Source organism: Hippopotamus amphibius, chromosome 13, assembly GCF_030028045.1.
Source record: "Hippopotamus amphibius kiboko isolate mHipAmp2 chromosome 13, mHipAmp2.hap2, whole genome shotgun sequence".
NCBI lineage: Eukaryota > Metazoa > Chordata > Mammalia > Artiodactyla > Hippopotamidae > Hippopotamus > Hippopotamus amphibius.
This window is the reverse complement of record NC_080198.1, coordinates 11,978,440-11,988,091: the sequence shown is the minus strand read 5'-3', so window position 1 is coordinate 11,988,091 and position 9,652 is coordinate 11,978,440. Positions and strand designations below refer to the sequence as shown.

Sequence of the window (9,652 nt, the reverse complement as noted above, 5' to 3'; positions counted from 1 at the left end):
AAACACTGGTCTTTTTAAAATAGGAGCTTCTCATCATCTTCATACGTTAAAATGAAAAATTAATCTCCACGAGCAGTTTAGAGTATGTGACATTTCCTAAACTTATTGGACCGTGAAGCATCTTACATGATTGAGGTCCTATGGAAAACGCTCTGGAAAACATTGAACCTTATTTCTAGGGTGTCTCGTAGCCTTGACAGAGGGATCGGCTACTTGTACGTTGTCATTTAATTCATGTCTTTTTTCTAAACTATAAACCATGCAGGAATATACTTTATTATGAATGGGTTTTTCTTTTTAATTATTTCCTCAATCTCTCCATACACAAGCAAAAAATAAGTGTACTGTTTAACGTATTGGAACTTGCAAACCTAATTACCGCCTAAAGAAGGAAAAATTAACCCAAAGGCATGTTTAGCCAGGAAGCCAATTCATCTGCTGACCACCAGGAACATGGGGATGAAAACGACAGACTATCCTGCATCTGAGCCTTCCTTCACTACTGTTCTCTAACCCTTCTTCAGGCCCAGATGAGCAGAACATTTCTTGCTGACAATCATTAAATAGCCAAGAAAACTTTTATCATCACCTTCCGCTCCACAAATCTAAGAAATATGTTTCTTAGGTATCACCAGAAGATGTGTTGGTGCCTGAGAGAAATATGATGAGAAACAAGATACTAGTCATCCTCAAAAAATGATTTCGGCTGGGATTTCCTGGCAGGTAATCTTCCCAAAGATCATATTGTCATCGGGCTGGACAACCTGAGCCTTGCAAACTCATTTACCATCACAGCTGCCCTCCCATGTGGTGGCTCTGGGAGAAGCCTTGTGTCTTACTTTATCATTTGTATCATGTAGCTGTCTCTTGTCTTTCCAATTGGATCATGAGCCATTTAAGTTTCAGGTTTATATCACGTGTGTCTTTGTGGCTTCACAAATAGGAAAGCAGGAACGCAGTCAACACTTGCTGAAATTGTTCTTGCTTCTCATTTCTGTGAATCTGTATTATTGCTATTATCCAGCTACCCCTCCTCGTAAATAACACGCATCTCCCATCTGCACCTGTGTAAATTCTACACATCATCTAATATCTATATCTAATGTCTTCAAAGGGCACCTTCTTTACTGTCTTCTCCACTCCTCTAAACTCCAAAGCTTCGATTGCACCCTCATTATGACATCTGCCATATCACTTCCCCTCTCAGTATCTGTCCCGTTTTCTTGTTTTCAGCTAAACTGTACCTTCCTTGGGGATAGAGACAGCATCTTACTCACCTGTGTTCTCATGTGCCACTTGTTCAGTGTGTGTTGCACTGAATTGAGCACATGGGTCTGTGCCAGCTTCTGCTGCATAACAAACCACCCCAAAACTTAGTGCTTAACACGACCCCTAGTTATCCTCAGCTGGGGAGGTTCTTCTAGTGTCTGCCAGGCTCATGTGTGCAGGTGCACTCACCTGCTGGCCAAGTAGGTTGGCAGGCTGTTGGCTGGGGTAACGTGGGCTACACATCTCTCATTTTCCATGAAGCTAACCAGGCCTTGTTCATACGACAGCTGTCAGGGTTCTGAGACAATGAAGGGAAGTACGCCAGGCCCCCTGAGGCCGAGACGCGGAACTGGCATAAGGTCACTTCTGCCACATTCTATGGCCCACAGAAAGTCACCAGCTGGCCCAGATCCAAGGGGTAGGGAAATGAACTCTACCTCAGTGGGACATGCCACAGAGTCACACTACCAAAGCTCTGCACAAAGGGACGCTGCGGGGGTTCGCCACCCTGCCATCTACCGGAGTCTCTTTGCTGCAAGTCCAAAACCGTTGAAAACACTGACTCGCCTTGCTCAGCCACCAGCCCTCATGTTCTCCTCTTACGTGGGGCATCGAGTCACACACACTTATCCAAGACAGTGTTATTGCTGAAAAGGACCACCATGCATGGAAACATGAGGGCGTGTGACATGGGAACAGTCATTAGTTCTCTAGAATTTAGAGTCTAGATGAACAAATGCACGAAATGTTAACTCACCTCTCCTTGTTTCGTTCATTTGCAGATGACTTAGCATGGGGGAATCATAAGCTATTACAATCAGGAATAAACTTTAAGGTCATAGTCCAGGGGTTGAACAGTGAAATGCCCCCCAGTGACTCAATATTAAGGTAAATGTGTAAAACTCAATTTAAGCCAAGATGGGTTGGGAGACTGAGAGACTCATGGGCAACTGTCTCAAAGGAAGGCATTAAAATTTTTGTTTTAACCAAAAGAAAAAGTCCTCAGAATAAATAACATACATGTGCAGACTGAATTCAGATCGCAGGCCTCCATGTTGTCATATCTGATACTAGATCAACTCTCACTTTACAAACAGGAAAGCCAAGGCCCAGAGAGGTCAAAATGTTTTTCCAAGGCGGCCCAGCTGAGCAGCAGCAGAAATGAGAATGGACTCCCTGCAAGTCTCCTGTGAGCTGGCTCTGGCATCAACACTGCCTAGAGTATAATTTTGAAAGTTTTCTTCCTGATGGGAAAGCTAAATTCAATCTCTTCACAAAATAGCTGCCTCATAGGTTTTGTCAGAATAGAAAAAGCTCTCCTGGAAAATGGCTGTCTCGTGGGAGTCACTGCCTGGGTCAGGTTTATGAAAGGAATGACAATTTGATTTGTGGCACTCACCCGCGGGAGCCCGGCTGCGTCTGTTGCTTCCTCACTGCAGGCAGGAGGCCCAGGGACGCCGGGGTGAAACACAGAGGCCGCCACGCTGATAGACGCTACCAGCCTGGGCACGGGTTGTGCTTCCAGACAGCCCAGAAGACATATCCAGCTTGGCCTCCTGACCCAACAGAAGATACTGCCTGGCAGAAGTAGAAATGGCAGTACAAGACAAGAAAGGAGAGAAATCCAATACGATCCAGGTCACTCACAGCTACAAACTGATGTTTTACCTGTCTTTCCCTTTATTTTCCATTTTTAAAGTGTCCTGGTTTTTTTTTCCTTGGCCCAGATGGGTAAAGCGTTGTCTTTTTCAGGGAAGAGAAGATGAAGCCAGTGTGAGAAGAGTGAGGAAAGATTTGTAAATCACGGGAAAATGTTACAACAGAAAAATCAAGTATCTTAGTCTGTTCGGGCTGTTATAACACAGAGCCATGGACTTGTATATAAGCATAGCTGTTATGTAACAATATAAATGTACCGCTCACAGTTCTGGAGGCTGAAAGTCCCAGCTCAGGGTGCCAGTGTGGTCAGATTCCAGTGAGGAACCTCTTCTGGGTTGCTGGCCATTTTATCGCTATGTCCTCACATAGAGGATGGGGAGAGGGTGTTCTCTTTTATATGGGTACTAATTCCATTCTTGAGGGATCTACCCTCACGACCTAGTTACCTCCCAAAGGCCTCACCTCTGAACACCCTCAAGTTGGGGATTAGGTCTCAACACATGAATTGTGGGGAGACACAAACATTTAGTCTATAGCACCAAGTATATGCAGCAGTGCAAACTGCAATTTGGCCTGTGGCCTGGCTCTGCAATGGGTCAGTGGCCTTGCTGTCACCCTCTCAGGGAGACCCCTCCAAGCATCTGTCCTTGACGGTCACAGCAGGGATGCCCTTGGTCTAGATCTAAAAGTCCTCTCAGGGCTGGCATCTCTGCTCTTGATCCTGGAGGATTCTGAATAGATGAAATTGATAGATGAGATAACTGCTTGATTCCAAATATTCTTCTTACACAAAAAAACACAAACAAAAAAGATTCAACTAAAACCTATGGAGATGGTAATTAAAACGTTGGACGCTGGGTCTGTAAAAATCAAAAAAGAAATAGGAACATATGAGCCACTTAGAAATGGATTTTAAAAGCCAAACTTGTATTGTCACCCAGACAGGCAGTCAATTCCTTTCAGTCCAGACGACCATAAACGGGATGGAACTGCCATACCTGTTCCTTCTACAGACCTTTACAATCTATTTTCGGGAATGAATGGAAGTGTTTGCTTGAGTTGTATGTGGTCTATCTGAACTAATATAGAAACATTTAAAAGGCAAACAATTTCAGGACAAGTATCGCCTCTGGGTATTTTCAGAAATATATACGCCCAGGTAGTATCAGTTGCAATTACCCCACTTTGGTTGCACAGCACCCATCTACTTCCGCACAGCTTTTACATGTGACACTTCAGTGCACCTCGAATGAAAAACAGGAATGTGCTGCCCAGGTGGTCAGGAGGCCTAGGATCTGCTCTGGATCTGCTAAGAACTGAACTTGTGACCTCCTCAGTCTCTTGTTTCCTCATATGTAAAATGAAAGATGTGAGCATAAATTTGGGACGTTTCTTGTGGCTTGATAGTTCCATTTTCACTAATTTTGGCATAGCATTTATTCATCCATTCTTTTTTTTTATTCATTCAGAAGATTTATTGAGCCCTGCTCCATGTGCAGCGTTGTGCTGGTGACTAAGTGTAAAGAAGTGAGCAATGGAAACCAAGTCCCTGTCCTCACGGAGTTTCCATTTGAGTCAGTGAGACAGATGATACAAAACCAACCACGAAAGCAAGGTAACATCAGACTTGTGTGAGGGGAGATGACCAGGATGAGTGACAGGACCCAGATTACATGTTAGAGAGTAAATGAAGGTGAGATGATTGAGAAGACCTATAGCAACATGTGGTCAACAGTCCTGGGCACAGCTCTCATCTGGGCTATAAACTAGGTATGCGACAGTAGCCCCGTCTCTTTCCCTCTGTCTCCATTTCCTAGTGCTGCTGAAACAAACTGCCATAAATTTAGCAGCTTAATATAGAATAAACATATTATTTACATTTAGGTCAGGAATTCAACACAGGTCTCACTGGGTTAAAATCAAAATGTAGGCAGGGCTGTGTTTTTTTCTGGAGGCTCTGGGGGAAATTCATTTTTTTGCTCATTTAGGTTGGTGGCAAAATTTAGTTCCTTGCTGTTGTGGGATCAAGGTTCCTATTGTCTTGCTGCGTGTAAGGGGGAGAGAGGGTCACGTCCAGCTCCTACAGGACCTACATTCTTTGGCTGGAGGTTCCCTTCCTGCACTCTCAAAGCCGACAACCACAGTCCTTCTCACACTGCATCTCTCTGATCTTCTCTTTTGCCTTCCTCTTGTATCTGTGGGACTCGTGATTAGATTGGCTCACCAGGGTAATCCAGGATAATCTCCCCATCTCAAGGTCCTCAACCGTAATCACATCTGCAAAGTCCCTTTGCCACGCAGGGTAACACTTTCACAGATTGTGAGGATTAGGACATGCGCATGTTTGAGGGGCCACTATTTTGTCAACCACAGTGCCCCAGTTCCCTTTTCCATAAATGAAGGCACTGAACTAAAGCTCTTTCAAGTCCAAAATGTCACAATTCTTTTGGGAGCCACATTTTGTCAAAACTAGAACTCGTGTTTCCTTCCCATAACAACTCGTGAAAAAGTTTGCTAAAAGTGAAGGCAAAAATCTCCTGTTTGAAGAGCGTGCTCATCTAGGACCATTGATAGAGAGTAAGTTTTGGTGTTGTATATTACCACTGGGCAGTCTTAAGGAAGGAGCAGGGAGCACGTTCAGGGTTGATTCCTGAAACTGTTGGTGTTGAGGCTGCCCTGTTACATGACTGCGTGTGACCCTTCTGAATGTAATAAAATAGAAATCACCTGTTAGAGCCACATTTTACTAGCAAGCAGGCAAGTCAATGTGATGGATTGTTTAAAGGTGTAACTACAAGGCAAATATGTGCAAAGCTTCCCCAGGTATTCCTCTGAGCATGTATCCCAGGTGTGGTGACCTGGTATCACGTCATTTCCTGAAATGTGAGGCCATCACAGGTTTCACTGTGCCCACAGAAGCATATGTACACACACTTGGAAGAGTGGAATTTCTACTTGGTTAAGCTACTGTTAATGGCTTTGCAACGCTGTTCTTAGATATTCTCAGAATTTCAGTTCTGCTGGAAAGATGTGGATATTTTCTACTATTGTTCTGCTGTCTTTGTAAACTGAGAGAATATGAGACTGGTAGGGATGAGAACAAGAAGAACTCTAGTGCAGAGGCTGGCAACCAAGGTGGGTGGGAAAGAATCTACGTATTTATCTGGACTTTAAATGGGTTTTCCCCAAAGCAGTGTTGGGTCCTGATAAAGCCGGGCTAAAATCTCAATGGCCTTCCTTGGTATTTACAATCTGCTTTGGGAGGAACTGGCTGGGATTAGAACCACAGCCTAGAGGTAGTTGGTCACCTGGTCTACCCAGGAATTAAAGCCCAGAGCTTGGGCTCCAAAATACCATCTGAATACAAGTCCTTTGAGAGACACATCTATTTCTAGAATCTGCTAGGCGAGTTTAGCAATTACAAAAATTCTTATTTTGCATGTTATTAGAAAGCATGAAGATCCTGCCTTAAGTCTTTTTACAAGATGACTGTGTGACCCAAAGCAAGTCATTTAACTTTTCAGTTTCTTGATCTCTGAAGTGGGCATTAGTAATATCTATATCACACCACCATTATAAGATTCAAATAACACAAATAAGTACAAGTGCTTTGCAAGAGGTAAACATCTTATAAATATTACCTGCTAATGTTATTATGCTTCACGGTTCCTTGAGTAAGTGTAAATTGAGGGTGTTCATTAATTTTGGTTAGCTGTCACAGTTTGTAATTGTATATTCATCCCACTGTTGGATTAATGACTGCCTCCTGCCTCCTACCTCTGATATCCCGTAAACTCCCTGAGAGCTGGGACAGAGTCTCCTTTCATCACTTTTGAATCTCTTTTGTTGTCATGGTTATTTGCCCATGTTGTGCACTTTGCGGGTACTCAAATATTTAAGAATGAGTTGAGAGAGGTAAGAAAACAGGGAGAGAGGACAATGGAATATAGAAAGAAAGGAAGGGAGGAAAGGTGAGATTTTTGGAAAAGGGGACAGTGCAGTGGGAATGTTATTCCCTAAAATGTAGTCTAAGTTTACTTGTACCCTAATGCTATACTTACCAAAGTTTAAAATAATAATAATGAAAATAATAGCTAATAATTATCGACCCCATAATAACCATTATGTATCATGTACTATAAATTTTCATAGTTAAATTTTAAAATAGTTGTATGAGGTGGTACTATTATTATCTCCATTTTACAGATGATGAAATTGAGGTTCACCATGGTTAAGTAACTTGCCCCAAATCACACAGTAAGTGGTAGAAATAGATGAAAGTCACACCCAGATAATCTAACTCAGAGCCTGTACCATGCTATTCCATGCTAAATTTTATTTTAATTTTTACTTCAAAAAGTATTAGGGAAAACCTGCCGTGAAGATAAATGACTGAAAGCACACTGTGTCACAGGAAGGTAAAAAGAGGTCTATGAATTCCCCCTCCTAAAAACTGCATCTTACACAAGGAAATAGGGAGAAGTACAGTATAAGGGCAACAGATGAAAGATACTGTAATATGCTACCAGGCTGCTTTCATATGAATTCTACAAATAAATTATTTTGCAAATATGCAATAAAAAACCAGGTGGTATTTAAAGGCATGGCCAGGTAAAAAGACAAATGGTGTACCATTTCATTTTCTCTCAGGCATGCAAGTTTTAGCTGAATAAACATAAAAGAAATCAATCTACATGGTGCAAATGTGGAAAAAAAAACCCAAGATCTATGTCAGCAATAATAAAAGGCAACTACTGTTCTATAACAGTCAGCTCATTGTAAACGGATATCCAGACCAGAGAGAGAAATGCATGATGGGAAAGCCAAGAACCTCTTCCAGTTAGTTCTAAGCTGTCAACATTCAATTAAGGGCATATCTGTGGGAAAACAGTTTGCAAAAAGATTGCAAGATAAACTGAATAAAGAAACTCTAATAAAGATAATCTCTTTGCTTTTGTCCTTCTGTATGTGGTTAGCAGCAATTCCAGATGTTAGTATGATTTTCAAATATTAATTATCCTTCAAAACTTCCAGGAAGCAATATTTATGTTTGATGTCATAGACCATACCTGCATGGAAAATTGGCAGCACAAACTTTAAAAGTTGACTTAGAGATATTTGGGGAAAAATCAGATCACTCCAAAATTAACTGCATAGTTTCCTAACCTTAGCAATATTAGTTTAAGATATTTGGCAAAAGAAAGAACTGGAGATTATTAGAATATCGAAGATTATCTAGTCTAGAAGTAAAATACTAGCAACCTGTGGGTCAGATCTGGTCCAGAGACAGATTTGCCTGACTTGCCTCTTTTTTTTTTTTTTTTTTTTTTAATTTTGGATTAGCAGCTAACATTTAAAAACTGGAAAGCTCTAAAAATTGAAAAATCTGGATTTCTCTTGAAAATGTACTAGCCAACAAGTAAATCATAACACTGAGATGAAGTGACTTGGCCATAGCTTCAAAGTGGCAGAGAGAGGTATTTGTCCATGCATCCCTAATTAAAACAAGCATCTTTCTCTAAAGGGGTTCTACCAGCAAGTAAGTACAGCAGTACTCTGTGAAGAACACCACTTCCTGCTACTATATTTCACTTTTATTCTAGAATCACATGGATTCCAGCTCTAGATCAATGGCTGATTAGCTGTGTGATTTTGGATAAGTCACTTAGCTTACTGATTCTCAATTTCTTCATTTATAAAATATTAGGATGGACAAGATGAAGTTCAGTATGCTCTTTATTTGAATAAATTCTATGATTTTTCAGATACAAAGAAAAGGCTTTCTCTGTTTATTGAAGTAATGGTATGGATTTATTCATTTCTTGCTGGATTTATGCTCTTAATAATAATCTCTCTAGAGCTTATTGTGTGCTGGCATGTTAAATAAACTATAGCTAATGTGGCTTCATAATTGGGCCATGACAAATTTTGACAGATACGCAAAGCTGATTCATTTTTAACAGAATAATAATGGTTCCAGTGTGCTGATCCCCACTTCAAGGGAGCATCATTGGAATAAAAATATCAGTATCTCATCATGTTGTTTTAACTATCTTGATCACTTCTGACTTACAATGAAAATGAAAATCTTAAACTTCTAAGTTCTTTTTTAATTAGCCTAGTGTACATAAAGACCAGTTCTTTTCACCTTGGAGCTCTTCCGTGGTTGAAATGTTGCCAGTTTATTACAATAGCATCTTTATTAAATTGCTCTAGAAGCACAAGAAACCAGGGTCCTACTGAACTTTAAAGCTACTTAATATCAATATTTTAAATGGAAATTAGAGAGTTATATAGGCTCTGGAACTCAGAATATTATATTTTATTATGCACAGTGAAATGTTTATAGATAGTAAACTAGCTGAAGTTCCTTCCAGTTTTCATTTTAGGAGATTTTTAACTTCCAGGCAACATCTTGAAACAAATTCCACACATACATATCCCATGCTAGTGTCTCATATACAGTTTTTCTCTTGGTGCTTCATGGGAAGGGCCTATGTAATCCTTAGAGCAAAAGAGCTAATGAAATATGACCCTTCTCAAGTTTAAGGTCAAGTAGTAGATGTCTAGGTAGATACATGGGCAGCTTCTATGAAAGATACAGCTCAAGCTCTCCTAAATTAAATACTCTTTAAATTGGGCCCAAGTTTTTAGTGCTGCTAAATTGTTCATAAGACCTTCCCTAAGCAAAACTGTAGTAAAATTTTTTTCAGTGCCATCTTTC

At 40.8% G+C, this 9,652-nt stretch overlaps 1 pseudogene; it reads right to left on the bottom strand.

Moving 5' to 3' along the window:
• Positions 1-414: 414 nt before the first annotated feature.
• LOC130834407 (adenosine 5'-monophosphoramidase HINT1-like) lies at positions 415-1,512 on the bottom strand (annotated as a pseudogene).
• Between the last annotated feature and the right edge of the window lie 8,140 nt (positions 1,513-9,652).